The sequence below is a fragment of the Phalacrocorax carbo genome, chromosome 6 (assembly GCF_963921805.1).
Source record: "Phalacrocorax carbo chromosome 6, bPhaCar2.1, whole genome shotgun sequence".
NCBI lineage: Eukaryota > Metazoa > Chordata > Aves > Suliformes > Phalacrocoracidae > Phalacrocorax > Phalacrocorax carbo.
The window spans coordinates 19,036,083-19,055,675 of NC_087518.1; the positions used below are offsets into that span (position 1 = coordinate 19,036,083).

General features: G+C 46.7%; 1 protein-coding gene across 3 annotated transcripts in view; it reads right to left on the bottom strand.

Moving 5' to 3' along the window:
• Positions 1 to 19,593, bottom strand: part of SFMBT1 (Scm like with four mbt domains 1) — a 122,648-nt gene that overhangs the window by 72,773 nt on the left and 30,282 nt on the right. For 2 of the 3 annotated variants that reach the window (XM_064454039.1, XM_064454037.1), the window contains exon 1: positions 5,938 to 6,029. The exons of the other annotated variant lie outside the window; for it this stretch is intronic. The gene's annotated coding sequence lies outside the window, so the exon portion shown is untranslated. Of the gene's footprint in view, positions 1 to 5,937; positions 6,030 to 19,593 lie in introns of those variants that run through there. 3 annotated transcript variants of the gene reach the window in all.

Below are 19,593 nucleotides of genomic sequence, written 5' to 3' on the forward strand. Positions count from 1 at the left end.
AAGAAAGAGATAAGAAATGCCAAGGCATCACTTACTCCAGTATGGAGAGGCAAGATACCCACAGAACTTAGAAAGTAATTTATAATAAACGTGCACCCAGCATCAGAGGGGAAGTGCCTTCATTTCCTGACTTCATCAGTTTCTTCTGGAAACAATGACAAATCTGAAGGTGCTATTTATGGCCTTCTCTCACCCATCTTCAGAATAAACAGAGTCTACAGCCCCTAAATACATCAAGATGGAGTTCACCTCCTCCAGTCCACTTGATATCTACTTCAGTAGCACTGCTCCAGTCCCTTATGTCCTTGAAAAAGATTAAGTGGCAAAACAGCAAAACCTTGCAGGGTTTACCACCACCACCACCACCACCACCATTACTTTCAACCAATAACCCAATTCTGCAAGACAGAGCACCTCTTGAGATATGCTGAGAGCCCTCAACTCCAGTCAGCCAAAATGGGAGAGGAGGTCACTAAGCCCTGCATAGTTTACTCTTAAAGAAAAAAAAAAAAAAATCCAAGATGCATCTCTCCTCTCTCTCATCAGTACTCTCAGAGAATCTCAAAGCTGGTTTAATAGCTGCATCGTTTTTAGATAACATCAAATTCCACTAGTCTCCTTCCCAACTCACCTGTTTGAAGAAAGAGATCATTTGTGTAGTGAACAAGAGTGTCCTCGAGTGTAACAGCAAATAAACCAGTGTAAATGAAGTGCCACGGCAATATAAACAATGACCTTGAAAAACAGCAAGCTGCTGCTCAGGGTGACTCTAGGGACAATAAACACATTTTAAATGTCCACATAATCTGAAAAAATTGTTAAGATTACCTCTGTAACTGGCAACTCACCTGAATTGTAGGTAGGCATCTGCAATCAGTCCACCTGCCAAATGTGAATGGGTAAAAAAAGCCAAAACAAAACACACGTGGCACCCACCTACTTTTAGTGAAGGCAGAACTCCCATTTGAGCATTGTTTACAAGCAGTACTCTGCACAGCAAAAAGGCAGTGTCATTTAAGACTGCTCTTATTAAAAAAGAGAGCTTGAAAGAGCAGAAAATCCTAGTATTAAGAGTCCAGGCATCTACAGAAGAGATGGTTATTCTACTACAAACCTCGATGAAGTCCTCTTACTTCAGGTTTTAACATTACTGCTTACCTGGTTTTCTTAGAAAACAAGGCGCATCTGATTAATCTGAAATGCCTGCGTGTACACAGTTTTCTGCCTGTCCTCTCGTGACTCTCCATCAAACCCAGCCAACAAAACGTGACAGTGGGTCAGGGGTCTCAGTGATACTAAGATCCTACAAGTGTTGTACTAGGATGCTTATTTTCACAAGGACAAGAAATCTAAACGTCACTGTCTCCACTGAAAGAAAGACTAATGCAGATATTGCAGAGAATCCAGAAGAGGTAAGAAAGGAGAAAGAGAACGGGGAGGCAGGAAGAAAAAGACCTTGGGAACAGGGCTTCCTTAGTCCTGTGACTCCCAGGCCTTGTTTATTTGCACAATTCCTAGCGAAAGGCTCCTCAGTGGTGTCTGTGGGTGATAAACCAGTATTACTAAAACAAACAAAGCAGAAAGCTACCCCTAAGACTTAATGCCTTCCATCTTCACAGTGGTTTTGAAGCATTCATCTAAGACTCTCGAACTACTATGCAGCTTTGCATTAGTTAAAATACACTGATTTCCCAGAGATGTGGAGAGTTACCTGGAGAGTCCCAACTAATACGCAGAATGTCTTGTTCCAGCCTGAGCTCACACTCTCCTTTCTCACAAGGGAACATTTAATATATTCAAACAAGTGATTCCCCTAAGAGATGCCCTATTAAGAATGCAGAGTAGAATTCATGTTGCAATACTTCAAACTACAGACTAGCCTTCGCTAAGTACATTTAAAAAATTACAATCTCACCCATATGATAGGATAATAATAATAATTTCTCCCATGATCGCCACCAATCCCCAAAGGTTGTCAGCAAAGTCCAGGAAAAGGGAGGAAAAATCAACACGGATACAGAATGAACACAAAATGTGTATGGTCTTACATAGACCGAGTCTTACTTTTTTAAAAAAAGATATTCTCTACACTTGAACAAAAAACATTTTTAAATCAAACGAGCAGTAAGTAACACCTTGATGCTTCTTTCATATGCTTATTAATATAAAGAAAATTGAGCAGTGGAAAGAATTCTGGATTAAAGTTAGTGAAAATATATAATTACATAGAAAATTACACTGATTACATGGCTTTTAAAATAATAACATATTAACATAAGAATTTACTTTCATTTTCAACTTTTGTGAACTTGGAGAACACAGACTGCTAAACTGTCCTTTGGGGATCTTGAATACTAACACAGCATTTGCCTTCAGGACAATTTCAGCAAGCATTTGAATCAAAACAAAACCAAAAAAAAATCAACTCCCATCCCCTTACTTTATCCCCTGTCTTTTCAAGTAAGAAAGTAATCGGGGAGGAGGGTGGGGGGACGACAACACCCAAAAGCTTTAGAAATAAACAACACTCACCTCAAATTTAAACCTATAACCTAAATGTCGATAGACATTTCCCAAAAGCTGAAGGAAATGGGCACAAAGTAAAGTCCACTACCAGCAGCAACACTGATGCTCAAAGCTACCAAAACAAAGATGACACAAAATCTGCTAATCATCAAGCAAGATGAGTCAGATGGACAGCACAAAAAAAAACCCCAAAACACCATGATAGACATTTTAGTTCCAGAAAACATCTGTAACTTACACAGGCTACACGGTTTTAAGTCAATGATCAGTCTACAAGATACCGAAATGCACACTTCTGAAGACTATTCTGTAGCACTAAGACCGTGTTAATATAGGAACAATGGATGTAATGCAAGCCCTGTGTTTTTAGTTAGCGAAAGCTCGGTCCCCAAAATGCCCCTTACTAAATACCTCCTAGGTTTCAATTTCTCCTGCATTTAAAGGACACTTTAGTGAATTTAACATGAGTCATTTCACTGTCAATGTGTTCATGTAATTAAGTTGTCATGTGTCTAAAGTGCGTCACTTGTAGGGCAACTGCTTAAGTCAAGCCAGCGCAAAGTGACTGTATTGATGTCTGCATCCCCATGTGATGATCATGCCACGGCCAAACTTCACAAGTGGAAGCACAGTAATGATCTTAAAGTGATTTCCAAGAATAAATAGAGAGGATTCAAAAGGTAAGCCTGACAGAAAGACTAAGGTCTAGAGCTGTCACCAGTCTGCCATAAAACGACAACAAAAAAACCCTGTAACGTGTTACCAAAACATCCTATGATAAATCTACTTTTGCAGTAGTCTTTAGCATCTTCCCCATGAGGCAGTAAAAGGGTTCCCAGACTATAAAGATCACACCATGCAAACTGTATCAGTCATCAACATGTCATCTTACACTTAGCCTACCTTTCTTTTCCACACGGCAATTGCTTAGGAGATTTGCCAGGTTTAAGAATCAGATAAGATAGTTCAATACCAGCAAATTAATAGTAGAGGGGGGAAAAACCGCAATGGAAAAACCATACAGATCAATAATTACTAAGATTTGCTACTGTTTCTCAGCCCTCTATCTTGCATTGCTGTCTCCTGTGGAGAACGTGCGTGCCAGCTTTAACGTGACAGGTAACTGCCAGTGTAACTGCCCAGCAGAGACATAGAGCAAACATGAGCAAAGCCATGCTCCCAACACTTCCATGCTAAGACTGAGGTATGAGTCATAAAAGAAGGTAGAGTGAGATCTATCAGTTTTATTTCATTGTCTATCTTGTCCAGAAGCACGTTGCCATTTTTCCACTAACATAAGTTCTGGGAAGAACTAGATTTCATTCTCATCCTTCAGTCAGAGCCAGCATCCACAAGCCAAAAGTAAAAGAGGAAATGGCTCAACTGAAGGCAGGAAGCCCACTAAGTCTTCTTCTAGAGATGATCTTTTAGATAGATAGATGCTTTTTAACTCTTTTTGAATTGTAAAATCCATGTCAGTAGTACCTACCTACACAGGAAACCTATGTTTTCACAGTTAACTGATACATTTTCATCTTTATATTGATTTACTTTGCCCCAAAAGCTGGCTATTTTGAAACAGCAATCACAGACCTTAGCCAGTTCAGGATTCCATCCTGCCGGATGCTGTAGATGCTACAAGTTACAGCCCCTGCACCAGTAAGAAAGGGACTATTTCCCACTGACAACTTTTCCTCTTCCAAATAAGATGTTTCTGACAAGTTCACATTCGTCATAGACCTTAAATACGTTGCAAAACAAAGGTATCTCTGAAGTTATAAGATGGGTTATCATTTTCTCCTGTGTGACTTTTGAACAGTGCACCTTATATTCTGCCTTACGGAAATATTCACTATGGTAACCTCCTGGGCTACTGACAGCGGCCAGCTCCCATGAAGGAAAGAACAGCAAAAAAACAGCAAGGTGGGCCTTTTCTTTGCTGTAAAACCTCTCCCACCAGAATTCTGCTATCAGAGCGCCTAAAACTGTCAGACATAAAGGTTACCATGTAAAACCATTTTATAATGGCAACAAGTTTCTCTAAAGTAGATATAATTGTTCTGCTAAAGCACGCGCATAACTGTGAAACGGGCATCACTGGCCTACTTCTGAATAAATGAGTGCCTTGTAGAACAGCAATAGCGAACATAGTTAAAAAATCACAATTAACTGTCTGCGTTGTTTTTCTTCTCCTTTCATTATTTCCACTGTAGAGGGGGGTGGGGGCGGGGGCAGGGGCGGGGGAGAGCCCTGGTAACAAGTTTGCAAAAGCCAGAGACGGAAAACTTGCACAGTCCTCCCCGTGCGGGCATCCCGCCCTCCCGTTTCCAGCCGGCGCTGCCCGGGCGGGAGCCCTCCCGCAGCCGCTGCCCCAGCGCCGATTCCTCCCCAGCCCGAAGTTGGCGTCCCGGGGCATCCCCGGCACCTCGGCGACCGCCCCGGCGGTGTCACCGGCGGCGGATTTACGACTTCAGGTGCAGATGAAGCGGCGGGCAGGGCAGCCCGACTCCCCGAGAGACAAAGGCTCTCGCTCGCCGGAGCGCCGCCGGGCGCGGAGACGCCGGAGGTGCGGTGCGAAGCGGCGGCGGCGGGCGCGGCGCGCACACAATGCCCGGCCCCGCGGCAGCGCAGGCCCCGCAGAGCGGGCGGCGGCGCTGCGGGAGAGCCGGCGGCGCGACCGCGGAGGCGGCGCCCGCCCCTCTTCCCCTCTTCCCCCCGCACCCACCCACCCAGCACGGGAGGCGAAGAGCCGCCCGCTGACGGGCCAGTTGACGGGGAGCGACGCCGGCCGCTGCCCCGGGCAGGACGCGCGCGGCGCCGAGCGGGGCACGGCCGCGCCCGGCGGGGGTGCGGAGCGGGGTTTAAAGGTCCCCTTCCACCGCCATTTTGAGGGGGAGGGGGGCGAGCGAGAGGCGTTCGGTGGGCTCGGCCCCCCCCCCACCCGCGGGCGTGGGCAAAGACCGCCGCGCCGGGGCGGAGGGCGCGGCGTGCACAAAGTTCCCGCGGGGGCCGGGCGGGCGACGCGGGCCGGGCGCGTGCCCCGGCGGGCGTCCCTCCGGCGGGCGCGCGGCCGGCCGGGAGGGCAACTTCGGCCCGAGCGCGCCGCGGGACGCCGCGGGCCCCTAGCGGGCGCGCGCAGAGTTGCGCGCGGGCAGTTGCGCGGCGGCGGCTTGTCAGCCCCGCGCATCGCTCCTCGGCGCGGGCGACGGCGCGCTCCCCCCGCTCTGCCGCCGCCTCCCCGCCGCGCTCCGCCTGCCTCTTCCCCCCCCCCCGCGCCGCCTTTTTCCCGCATCCAAACTTCGGGAGCCCGGAAAAACCCTCCAGGCCCCGCGCCCCGCCGGCAAAACGCCCCCAACAGCTGCGCCCGAGGCCGCTTCACCCGCGCGCGGGCGCCGCCGCCACCCGCCTCACCTGCGGGGAGTTTTTCCAGCCGTGCCGCCGCTGCCGGGGCTCGGGTTCCCCAGCGCTCCGCTCACTGCCTCATTCCAATATGGCACGGCCCGCCAGAGCGCATGCGCCCGCCGCCCGCCCGCCTGCCTCCCCCCCTCCCGCCCCTCCGCCCTCCCCTCCCCTCACGGCTTTTCGGGCGCTCCGGCTCCCTCCTGGCGCGGACGCGCCGAGTCCGTTGCCGCGCCCCCGGGCCGCCCGCCCGGCCCCGCGGGGCTCGCCGCCGAGCCCCGCCCCCGCCGCGCCGCCCCGGGCTCCTGCCCCCGGACACCTGCTCCCGCCGCGCCGGGGGCAGCGCGGGCTTGGCCGCCGGTAACGGGACGTGCCGCCGCCGCCGCCACCCCGACTCCCCCGGACCGAGGTGGGGCGGGGCAGGCATCCCCGCCCTGCCCGGCCGCCTTCGCTCCGCCGCCGCGGGCACGGGCACGGGCACAGCCCAGCAAGGCGGCCGGTGTCTCCCGCGGGATGCGCGGTCCTGTCTCCGTCCCCCCCGTGCCCCGGCGGGGATTCAGCCCCTACCCCTTCCCTCTCGGAGATAAAGTCAGTCGGGGAACGGGGCCCGGTGGTGTCCTCCGTGCGCGGCCGCCGCCGCCACCGCCACCCTTCCCGCGGGGCCGCACAGCCAGCGGGCCGCGCTGGCGCCGCAGTTTTGCGGGGAGCGGGCCGCACCGCTCCCCCCGCCCCGGGTGGAGACCGGCGCCCCGCGCACTCATTGCCGCTGCCCGCGGCGCAGCGAAGCGAAAGAAAAAGGAAGCGGGTTGTGCAACACCGCGCTCCTCCTGCCCGTGCGGCGGAGACAGAGGGGTGGGAAGGGAGCGCGCCCCCCCTTCCCTCTCCCCGATCCGCCCGGGCGGTCCAGACTCAGGCGGCGGCCGGCAACAAGCCCGCCGGTCGGCCGTTGCGAACGGCGGCGGGGGCCGAACACGGAAAGCCCCTGCGCTCCCCGGGAGCGCATCCGCCCGCTGCGGCGGCGGGCCGAGACGGCGGCGGGAGCGCTGCGGCCGCGCTCCGCTCCGAGGAGCCGCCCGTGGGGATGGGCTCCCGGGCCGCGGGCGCTCGGCCGCCTCTCCTGGCCCGCTCGCAGCGGGGCAGGAACCCGCCGTGCCGCTGCCTGAACATCTGCGGCGGAGATCGGTACGTGCCCCTCGCGTCGTGGTGGACACTAGTTGCTCGCAACTAGAAATAAGTGTTCAGAGGGGAAGAGCGGCCGGAATAGAATAAGCTGTAGTCTTCAGAGCTGTTTGTCTCTGAAGTAGAGAAGTGCCAAGAAAGAAATAGACCTGACGGTGCCGGAACAGCAGGCAGGAAGAACGAATGTAACCGTGAAGTTGCTAATTACGCATCCAGCGGGCAAATGGCACAGCCTGGTCTGTCCGCGGTAGCATCGGGGGGACGCGCCGAGCCCCGATTACTCCCGAGCGGTGCGGTGTGGTGCGGTACCGAGCAGGATCTGCACAGCCACGCACCCTCACGGGAGAGGTTTTGCTCTCCACGCCGATGAGAAACCTCCGTTTCCCACTGGCTTAAAGTAAAAAAGCGGAGACGTTTCCCCTGGCAGCCGGGAGGTAGCCCGGCGATCCCGGGACGGCGGGCCCCACCCACGCCCGGGCAGGGAGTCCCACCCCCGTGGCTGGGGAGCCGCCGCGGCGCTGCCCGAGGAAGGGCCCCCGTGAGGGCTGGAGGGCTTCTTCCCCGCGATCCCGTTTCCCGGCGAGGCGGGCGACGCCCGGCGGCGTCCCGCCTGCTCCCCTTCCCGCCGGGGGGCGCGGCGAGGCCCGGGCCCTCCGCTAGAGGGGGGTCTCGCCATGCCGATCCCGCCCGCAGGGCCCCGCCGCTCCCGGCCCGCCGCGCTCTGGGCCGAGACCCGCCGTCGGGCTGCCAGGGTGGGATTAACCATTCAAATAAAACTGTTTCTGCACCGCCCGACTGAGAGCCGGCAGGCGCCAGCGAGATGGCGGAGCGCAGCCCCGGCCGGGGACCCCGTCCCCACGGGGGCCGAGGAAGACCTCTGCATCTACCGGGAGGCACAGAGGCCCCCTTCCCAAAGGGAAGCCTCCGGGAAACCGAGGGCTCTCTCTGCAAAAGCACCGCACCACAGCGTGCAACAGGAAGAAAACCGCCGAAGTCGCAAGTATCGCAAAGTTCTCAGGCCGGCGAGAGCACGAAACACGCCCTTTCAAAACGCTCAGATTATGCTGGAAATTAGCCTTCGGTGCATACAACAAGAGAAGACAAACCGCGTAGGAAGAGAAACACAATCCGTGAAACACCTAAAAGGTCTGATTTGCCACTGCAAGCTGACTTCTATGTCCTCCTCGTTGTCAGTCACGGCAGCGTAGCCACTTACAAAACCTGCGACCAGCCAGCTTCGTGATACATTAGCTTCGTGTCATCTGTGGTGATTTGGAGGAGGTTCAAAAGGCACCAAAAGGAAGTTGAATCTGCCTTTCTGGGCCTTCTGGTGTGTTAGCAAACCTCCTGCAACGCGGGGCTAACACACCACAAATGCACGTTTCATCATACAGGGATTAAATCCTTTTGTGTCCTCTTTGCGGGAATGCCACTACGCGAGACACCCAACACCATTTTATTATCCGGTTTGGAGGATGAACTGAATAACTACGCTGCTGTACGGGCACCCTGCCCCCAAACAGCCTAGGTGCCTTGCTTCTATCCTCAAGGCTTTTCTAGCATCCACTCTTCTGAAACTAGAAACTTTCTAATTTCTAGTCTAAATGCATTCACTACCAATTTATAGCCATTTTTTCTTTACCACTGTTACCCTGCAAATTAAATAATTTTGCCTCTCTGATATTTACCCAAAATGTCCCTATAAATAGCAATTAGATCATCATCTCTCAGTCTTTCTGCTGTGTTTTTAATCTCTCTGAATAGGTTTTCCATTCTTCCAGTGTCCTTTGTACCTTCTACCCTGTGTGCGCTGTTCTAAACAAGGTCTTAACAACTGCCTTGTACAATGATATTAATACCTTGCCATCTACTGAAAATACCTCACTTGATGCATCCCAGAATACATTAGCATTTTTAAGACCACATTACAGTGGTATTGTAGTTATCCTACAACCAATAACGCACCTGGATTTCCCTCCTCATAATCTCACATTTGATGAACCTCCGAGCTTACTCACAGTTATTCTAATTAATCTTTAAGTGCATGACTTCATGCTATTACATTCCATCCCATTTCTGGTACTCCAGGCAATAGATCATTTTCAGCAATTGTTCTAGTGCAGTTTAAGAAGATAATATGCCTTAAAAAATGTGTCTTCTCCTTATTTACCATCCAGCCTGCTCAGAGGTTTCCCCTCTTCCATGGAAGCTCCATCTCTGTCCACACCTTTGGCTGTGTCAGAAAGGTAGTAAATATACTGTTCTTGCAAAGCAGTCTGCTCCTGAGCCTCTGTGAAACTGCCCGGCTTGAGGCTACCCACAGATTTCTCAGTATGTTCCATTTCTTCAACCAAAGCTACTGTTGGCAACACACTAATCTCCAAGAACCACAATGGTTCACCTGTTTCCCTACAACCTGTGACCATGTTTTGGCACTTGTTTTTGTTTTGATGCAGACCGTGGTAGGCCGCTTCTACAGAATTAAACCTGAATGCCTCACACAAAATAAGCCATGAGTCTTTTAGGATCATCAGCCTCCTAATCATTAAAAACTTATTTTTCATGTTTACATTGATTAAAGAGGGATTCTAAATTTTCTCTAAATCATCAGTAATTGAATCAGTAAGTCCCATATATTGTCAGCGTCATGATGCCTTTTCCTTCTGCCATTCCCTCATATCAAAGAAAACCTTCCTTGAAGCTAAGTTTTCAAGCTGTGTGAATGGCATTAGGCAATAAGTACCCAGGCATAAGTGTCAGCCAGTTATTCCCTAAGCAGGATTTTCTGCTCCTTTTGGAGAAACGTTCAGCTTGCCTTTGTTTTGCTACGTTAAGTGGGACCACACTCCCATAGACTGCAAGTGCCAAGCAGTCCCTCTGACAGCACTGAACTTTTGAGTGCACAGGGATCAGGCTCAAGCCATACTTCCTTGTGCTGCGAAAAGGACTGGTGCGGATTTGCAGTCCTGTGCTTGTACTCAAATGTAACACACAGCACAGCGCGTTCCCCTTCAGTGAGGTGGGCATAATTCAGTTACAGGAACATCGCAAGTGTCTGCAGGAGCAAAACACAGAGGCAATTGCTTTAAGTTACAGATATATGAATTCAAATTAGATACAAGTTTGTTAAAACTTTTTGTTCCTGCTTCTGGAGTAAAGATTGTGAGATTGGACCTAATGCAGACATCTGAGTACCATATACTGGTCTTACTGGAATTACTATTTGTATCTCATGTGGGGAATCCAAGAGTGCTTCTGAAATCCTGGGGCCCCTCATGACCCTCATCTGCAACCCAACCCTTTAATGGGACAAAAGCTGGTGTTTGCGAAGGAATCGGGCATTACAAGAGCTGCAGGGCAAACCAGCGTGCCCAAAGGGGTGTTGAGACCAAGCCGAGTTAGTCTAATTCTTTACTAAACAGAGAGCTAAACAGAGTGGTTTGAAGTCATTAAGTTTTCCCTAACTATAGGGACTTCCTCAGGAAATGCTGTTAATGTTTAGCTGTTATCTTAGAACTGCATGTCTTATTCCAAAATACACAGTATTTTACTACAGTGCTAAAGAACAAAAATTGCCAAAGACATTTTAACATTCAGTGCTCTCTGCTGTTCCCGTGGGCATCAATGTACAGCTCCTACTTTTGGGATAATAACCAGAGACATGAAGTAGTTGCAGTTGCTACTTCTGTGGTCAATGAATCAGACTAACTCTAACCCAGAAGATAACCTCCTGTGGGTGACTGAGTGACATCCCTGGACTTCTGCTTTGCTCTTCCTGTTTTCAGACTTTGCTTAGTCTGAAAATTATGTCAGTTTTAAAGTTGGTGAAAGGCTCAGGTGACAGCCCTGTGAAAGACAATTTGTTCATCCCCAAAGGAACAATAATGCAGACAAAAGAGAAGAGCCACTCAGACTCCTCCCTTCACTGTTGCAGAAGCATGTTGATGGTGCACAAGGTAAGTGTAATTCAGACCATCCATCAGCCTTGTTAAAGATGCTCCTGCCGTTAACAGTAGGTACCAGATGCACCAGTAGCTTATGGTGTGGACACTGGGGATGTTAACAATTATTGAGGTAACACTTTCCTTTGTTTCAAATACTCAAGACAGCTCTCTTTAAAAGGCATTTCATTAGCATGCGGATATGCTTGATCATGTTCAGCTGTTGGATGGAAGGAAGAAACTGAGATCCAAGCAGCGTGCTCCATACTTTCCCTTCCCCACCTGCCTGCTTTCTGATTTTGAGACTCCAGACGTGGCACAAGAAGGCTTCAGGACCTGTGTGGCTCCCTTGTCAGTCATTTTAAGTGACAAAAAAAGGCTACAGGGCCTTTAGTTAGATGTTCTGCTGGCAGCAGCAGAAGAAAGCATCTGTAAACTGGTCCCTGCAGCATGGGACACCCACCTTCCACCCTCCCTCCAGTTCAGCTTCTAGGCATGCTCTTTTATGCTTGACTGTTTTTTCCACCTGTATTTTTGATACTTTCTCATTTCACCTGACTGCTGTACACCCAATTTTTATTTCCTATTAGTATCTATGGTACATCGCTTGGGCTGTTCGGTTTATTTTATACTACAGATTAATTCCCAACATTGTAAGGAAAACAAGTTCATGAAAGAAACCTGGCTTTTACCAGCCATGATGCTGTTCACTTTACATGTGTATAATTTTATCCTTCCCTTTGTTTAGTCTCTTTAGACTTAGTTTTTCAGAGAGATTTTGCTTTAATCTGTACTTGTGCAACAGCTCCCCACATATGAGGTCCAGTGCTAGCTGGGTTCCCTGGCTTCACACAGTAATAATAAATGGAGATAACTGACGCAAAGTAGACTCCTTCACAACTTTTCTTGAATAATGACAGAAAGTTGAACCCTTCACCCATAAAGGAAACAAATCACTGATGAAGTGATACAAGCCTCAAGCTGAGCCTTATGAGAGTCCAGTATTTCAGATCTGGAAACTTGTGCCTTATTCTAAGTCCCCCTGCACACAGGGGGGAGATAAAAGCATACAATCTTTCACACAGCTTAAATGGCATTCTGCAAAGGGGCACATATGAATATTTTCTCCCTCCAGGCTACTAGCAGAAGCTGTCTTTGGAAGTTTTGATATTATGTTGCCCCTATTAAGAGATGCTTGCCACAGAAAACAGTGCCATGCCATCCTACACCTTCCCCAGGGCATGGTCTTTCCTCAACCTTCCTATGACTGGATGTTAGGATACTTGCCAGCTTTTCATAGTTTTTTCAGAGTTAAACAGTTGAAGACTTTGCAGGTCTAAGGCACATTATACAGGTCACAACAGAGGGAAAAAACTTCTCAGGCTAAAGCCTGGGAGAGCTGGAGAAAGAAACTGTAAGTCACCTTGCAGTTTTCCCAAGTTGCTTACGGGCAGATGTAGTTGATGCCCTTTCCCCAGTTCGTTATGTGTGCCACATAGGAAATTATTGCTAACTCTGCAGATCTGTGATACCTAAAATACAAGAAGATACAGCAAGCCCTGTTCTTCCACTCCAGTTCCTTCCAGTCCTTTCTTTCTTTTTTTTTATTTTATTTTTTTGGTAACTAATCTCCAGAATGTTACCAGACTTCCTTCTGTCTCCTGCTGCCTCTGGAAGCTCTCTGAGAGGGCACAAGTGAAACACTTCATCACATAAGAGACAAGTGAAGCAGTCCCAAAGAGATCCTAACACTGACCTAATGAAAAGCCATCACCCAGCTCTGAAGGTTAAGCTGAAGGCAGCTGGATTGGGAGCACTTCCTTTAGTACTTAAGTATTCTGCCAGCACAGGTTGTTCTAAACCCCAAGCCCTTGCAATGTTTTCAGCACGTTACAGCACAAACAGAAGTTGTTTCGTACATTGACTGCATGTTGACATGTAGTAGGATTTGCTTTTGTTCAAAGGCAAAACATTCTTCACCAATTCAAGCTGACGCTTTTAAAGTTGTGCAGGTAAGAAGATGGTCACGTCACCTAAGTAGTGCACAAGTACAGGATGCTCACTGACTGCAGTAAGAGATATATGAAGATGCTGTTGGTCACCACAGCACAAACTCCATATGCAGAGTAGGGCTGGTGCTGTAGAGTAAACTAATCCGAAGCATTCAAAACTGCCTAACAATAGCCATTGGTAACAAGAAGATTTATTCAACCCCTCTGGCAGCCATTCACAAGATATTGTTAAGGCTATGTTGCTTTTACATTAGAAGAAACCTACTCACATTAAACTAAAGTTCATTAGTTAATGAAGAAAATATTAAATTGGTTTTTGCTGTAAGAATGGCATGTTATAGAAAAGATTTGTTTCATTTCACCATAAGGTCAGGCTTCCTGGAGTGGCTGTATTCTAATATTCCAATCAGATTGCACTTCTCATTAACTCCTTGAGTTTACTTTCTTGATTTATTTTCAATTATAGATTGATTAAACAAGGTCAGATCTCACAGAGCGGTTGCTCACTTTGGACCTCTGCAAGGTTTACAATTCCTCTAGTTTCTGTGAGATGTTCAGTCAACAAGTGATGTCAGCACAACAGGCAAATGAAGGGGGAGGATCATATTCTAGTATACACGTCAGTGTTTACATTTCTTTTTCCATGGCATCAAGAGGATAAGAACATTCCAGAGGAGAAGGAGGAATTTCCTAAGTATCACCTTCTCCCAGTACAATTTTTTGTAGTAGGCGCATGTATGAATATAGTAGAGGACTGAAATACTCTTTGTGCTTGTGGCAGGCAGCACACATGGACATTCGGACACTACTTGCTTCTTCATGTCCCCCATGGCTCTTACACTTCTGCAGCGTGGGCCATCTCTGTATGCACACTACTGTAACAGAAGCAATATTGACTTCAAAGCAAATAAGATCCAGGACCAATAAACTCAGAATAAAAAATTAAATAGAAGGAATGCAAGTACGGTCAAAAAACAGTGAAAAGTATATTAATAGTCTATACAGAAGATACTATAAGAACTAGAATATTCATCTCTATAGAAAAATCCCTCTATATTCACCTCTATTTAAATGATATTCACTTTGCTCTTTTATGGTTCTCCTCAACATTTCTACCCACTTCCCAGCTTCTCATACAATTCAACTTAACATCTGTACAAGATATTTACCATCAACACACAATACTGAAGTACCCTCGACTTCAGTTAGGGCATAGCCTTGCTAAGATTAACTTTCAAATATTGCTGTTGTTGTCAGTCCGTTGCTGTATGTGACTATGATCTTGCCAATACTGATTAGCAAGTGGGGAAGGAAATACAGGGAATGTTTGGGTGTTTTTTTAAGGGATACAGATGGAAAAGAGAGGCAGACAACATGCTTTTTAATTATGAAGTTTAGATACCACAATGAGATTGTGCAAAAACAATATTGTAATTTACCTAAGAACAAATACCCAATTTATTTGTTTCAGTTTATGTGCAAAGTGTTTTTTTCCCCCCAGATTAGAAAAGTTTATGTAGTTTTGGAAAATCCTGATCAGTCCAAGCACAGAAGACCAGATTAGGAAGACAGATTATAAACAGCAATAAAACAGCCCGTCTTGTTTCATTTTGCAAGCCAAATGAAACACAGAAATTAAACTAAGAGCGGGAAAACAACTAAGACTTAAAACTGTGCTGGGAATACTCCAGAGACTCATTAACAGATGAAAAAGTATGATTATCTTATTAAGAGTACTACCACCCATACAGCAGCTCTGATCAAAACAATAATTAAACCACCAATAACAATCTCCCTGCATCATTAAATACTTTTGTACAAATAAATTAACTCTGCCAGCCAGAAACATCAGATGGAGATAATATACCTCAACCAACTAATAAGTCCAAATACTGAGAAAGCCTCTCATATTCTTACCTTGGAATGTGCTACCATCCTTCTTCCAAAAAAAACTCAAAAGCTTTTAAATAAATGATCTTGACAGCATCCCTATAAATTTCCGTATTTACACCACCACTGATAAATCAATGAACCATGTGGCTTGACATAACAACCTGTCCCTTTGCCAGTGGTGAAAACTGTTTCTCTTCCAACCAACACATGCATCTGGGCAGGAATATTTATTTCTGAGCAAGGTAAATGGACACTCAAGTGCAATTGTTGATATGCAGAATCTGGCAACAAACAGTATTGAATTTAAATAACCAATTTATGCCATTACTTTTTAATACCTATGAATCTTGTTAAAATCCCATAGCATGCCCTCCTGAAGTGGCTTCATTTCTTTTGGTTTGTAGGTTTATTGAATGTGAGGCTTTAAGAATCCTATTATTGGTGAGTGTCAGTTTCTAGATTTTTCTCTTTTATCGGCTTCCTTTGAAATATCTCCTGAGCTCTTATATCTTCACTTCAATTTGATTTTTTTCCCTGTGTTGGAGAAGGGTGCAGGTCTGAAGTTGCATGTGTATATTACTGCCTTGACTCTACACAGGCAACCAGTACCAACATTACTTGACGTTTCAGGGACATAGATTAAAGTGCATATACTGAGCCTTTATTTATTTTCCTTTAAGCAATCTAAAGAAGCATAAGTATATTAGACAATTTGCCAGATGATGCAAAACTGCATTCTTGTGCTACATAAATAGCGGTGCCCATGTATATATTATCTTGTAGCCTAATTATAAAAAAATCTAAGATCAGGATTAAGAAAAATGCCTAGATTCCTGAGGTCAGAATAAAAATTTAGGCACAGGAATAAGATGCAGAAAGCAGGAGTTCAGTTTCCTATAAAGCAAAACCTAACCTTTCCAGATGCACCTCCAAGACTGGGTCAGGGCTGAGGTACATTAACAAAGCAGCTTTTGCAGGGAACTTCATCCATTGCAGCCCATGCTGTACCTGTTTAGGGGAACACAGAGTAATACAGTCTCAGAGGTGTGTTACTCTGGAAGCTTTTACTAGCAGAAAGCTCAAACGAGTGTAAAGTAACTGGTTTGAAGTAGATTAGAACTGAGGAGCCTTATGTTAACGTGATGGATTAATATGCCCTGTCATGTGTATCCTTTCTCTTGAGCAAAGGGACGCTTACTTCTAATGGCTGAGATACTGGTCCGTACTGGTGGGGAGTAGGACATATCTTCTTTGAATTGCTGGAACTCCCAGGACAGTTTCTCAACAGCAGAGACAAGTGAGGAAGAGAGATTTGCTTTGTACTCCTGGAGTTTATCAATCAACTCTGCCACTGTTGGTGCCTTGCCATCTTTCTAGGACATTACTGCCAATAAGTTCCCATGCGTCCATGGTGCACTTTGTACAAACTTCTGCCACATGGGTCGTGTTCACTGGGCTTCATCTGGGTCTTTGGATGACTGTTGATTTTCCAGGTCACCATAAATCACCTCAAGCACCACTAGTTCCCTCAGGTACTGGATATCTTTCTCCATGGTCATCCATTTTCCTAGGTGAAATACAGTATCTTCTTTGAAGGGGTACCTTTCTCTCACACCTGACAGGAGTTGCCTCCAGAGGCTGAGGGCTTGTGTTCTTTTTCCAATTGCTTTGTCAACACCCCCTTCCCTAGAGAGGGATCCCAGTTGTTTGGCTTCCTTCCCCTCTAATTCCAGGCTACTGGCCCCATTATCCCAGCATCGGAGCAGCCAGGTGACAATGTGCTCACCTGAACGATGGCTGAAATCTTTTCGTCTATCCCGCAACTCACTCAAGGATAGGGATCGGGTGGTTTCCATTTCTTGTACAAGTTCTTCCTCTTCCTCCTCCTCTTCTTGTGATGGCCCTGGTTCTTCATCATCTCTTTCTAAAGGAGTTGACTTTCTCTTCCAAGATTTCTTCTTGAGCATAGGGGCGACTGATACTGGCACGGGTTGGTCCTCTGATTTAGCTGCAACGCTTGTCACCGGGGTTTGAGTAGCTGCAGTGTCTGTCATGGGGGTTTGAGTGGCCACAGTGCTTGTCACTTTCCTTGTCTTTGTCTTTTTAGATCCAGAGACCTTCTCTTCCCCTTGGGGGTACTGAATAGTGTTAAATAGGGCTCGATAGGCATGGGCCAGGCCCCAGCACATTGCAGTGATTTGTATCTCTCTGGAATTGCCTGGGTGACAACCTACTTCTTCCAAATATTCTACTAATTTTTCAGGATTCTGCACTTGTTCAGGGGTGAAATCCCACAACACTGGGGGTGCCCATGATCTTAGGCATTTGCCCATACTATCCCACATACCCTGCCACGCATAGCTATTGAGCCTCGACACAGATCTCTGGATGATATTCTTGAATTGCTTGTTAACCTTAGACAGAACTGAAACCAACAGATGTATCTTAACTACCCAAGGATGTTCAAGATACTGAAAAGTTGTTGTAATGAAGGAGGAGACATTATATAAGATGGTAGCTAAGGTGCCATTCTGTATTTCCTCCATAAAAAAACCTCTCAGAGGAGGAGGTATAATTGCTAATTGTCTCCATGAGGTGGTAGCCAAAGTACAGTAACGGCTTCCATGCAGGACCCAAATAACCGATAACATTCAAGGCCAGTATTTTAATAACAAATCTCCTTGGCAAACCATCTTTAATCACTGGAGAGAACAGCAAACTACAAAAACCAACAGCAATTTTTAACGTGTACTTTACAATCAGCATGGTATAGACTGGACAAACTAATACTGAGAACAGATGAATCAATGCTGTGACCAGCAACGGTTATTATCTCAAACACTTCTTCCCCACGTTGGATGCCAAAAAGGACTGTCATGGTTCAGCCTTAGTTGGCAACTAAACACCACACAGCCGCTTGCTTACTCCCCCCACCCCTGTGGGATGGGGGAGAGAGCGGAAAAGCAAAAGCACAAAAAAAACCTTGTGGGTTAAGATAAGCACAGTTTAATAATTACAATAAAAATTAATAATAATAATGATTATGATAATAATAACAATAATGAAAATATAATAAAATGGAAAAGGAAAAAACCAGAAACACAAACAATACAACCGCTCACCACCCAACCGACTGATGCTGCCCGTCCCCAAGCTGCAATTGCTGCCTCCCTCCCCCCGGCCAGCTCCTCCCAGTTAACATACTGGGCATGATGTTACATGATATGGAATAGCCTTTTGGTCAGTTTGAATCCGCTCTCTTAGCTGTGGTCCCTCCCCTCCCAGCTCCTCGTGCACCCGGTAGAGCATGGGAAGCTAGAAAAGTCCTTGACTAGTACAAGCACTACCCAGCAACAACCAAAACTTCGGTGTGTTATCAGCATTGTTTTCATACTAAGTCCAAAGCACAGCACTATGCCAGCTGCAGTGAAGAAAATTAACTCTATCCCAGCTAAAACCATGACATATGCATTTTTGGGAGCACCTCACAAGACAAGTTCAGCCTGTTCATGGAAGTGAGGACACAGGAAAACCCATTGGAAGAACTGCGGAGAAAGAGAACTTTGTTTTCAAATGTGCTAGACTGTACCCCTTCTTTGACTAGCTACTGCTTTAGCCTTAATTTGTGAATTTATTAAACAATTGAACAAGTTTACATGTTTATTAATTTTTTCCCCTAATTGAACAGGAAGTTGTAAACAAATCTAACTGTACTGCCATAGGGAAAAATACAGGCTGTGTCCCACGATAGATGCAGTGGTCAGCACAGCCACGAGCACCTGCATTATATCTGGGTTCTTTAAGAAATGCCTCCTAATTTTTGGAGCACTTGTAATGTGCATAATACAGTGAGAATCAGACCTTGTGCTTACTGGTGTAACGCAATTATTGCTACACTCTCAGAAAGCAGGCCAGCCCCTTGAAGTGTCACTGAACATTTAACTATTTTGGGGCTTATTTTGTCTTCTTGTGTGTCATCCATTAGGAACTATCTCTGGAGAGAGGATAGTAAACCAGGAGGACCACTCTGATCCATTCTAACAGACCCAATATTCCTAAATCATGCTCTTTAGTTTCCCAAATTAACTTACCTCATGGTTTCCCCTTTGTGCCTAGAAAGATTTATTGTTTTTATTCAACCTGAAAATCTGCTGGCATTAGATATATTAGGATACCCACAGGTGGTTCTTTTGTCATCCTATCACTGCAGTGGGAAGATAGCAAAATAAATCAATAAAAACAATGTCTTGGTGGATGCTTGGGGAAACCAATCTGTGGTTGAATATGTAGCTCAGCAACAGACTGGCCTGTGTACAGACAGCACCAGGTACCATGGCTTCCACTCACTGGAGATCTCAAATAAGGATGCTGGTTTTTATTTAACTTTTTCCCACCACTCAGGTTTCTGTCCTTTTTAAAATAACGGTTTCTTTTTTTTTCCCCGCCCAGATATATGCTAGAGTGAGGGTTATTTTTCTACAAGGTCATGTATTCTTTCTTTGACTTGAACACAAAATTTGCAGCAAGAGCCTAATATAAAGCTGGTTTTCAGTTGCCACTATCCAATGTTTGTTTTCAAAGACTATATGCAAATCATACCAGTGCTGCTTTCTGCACTTCCTCCATTTTATTTTCTATTAAGA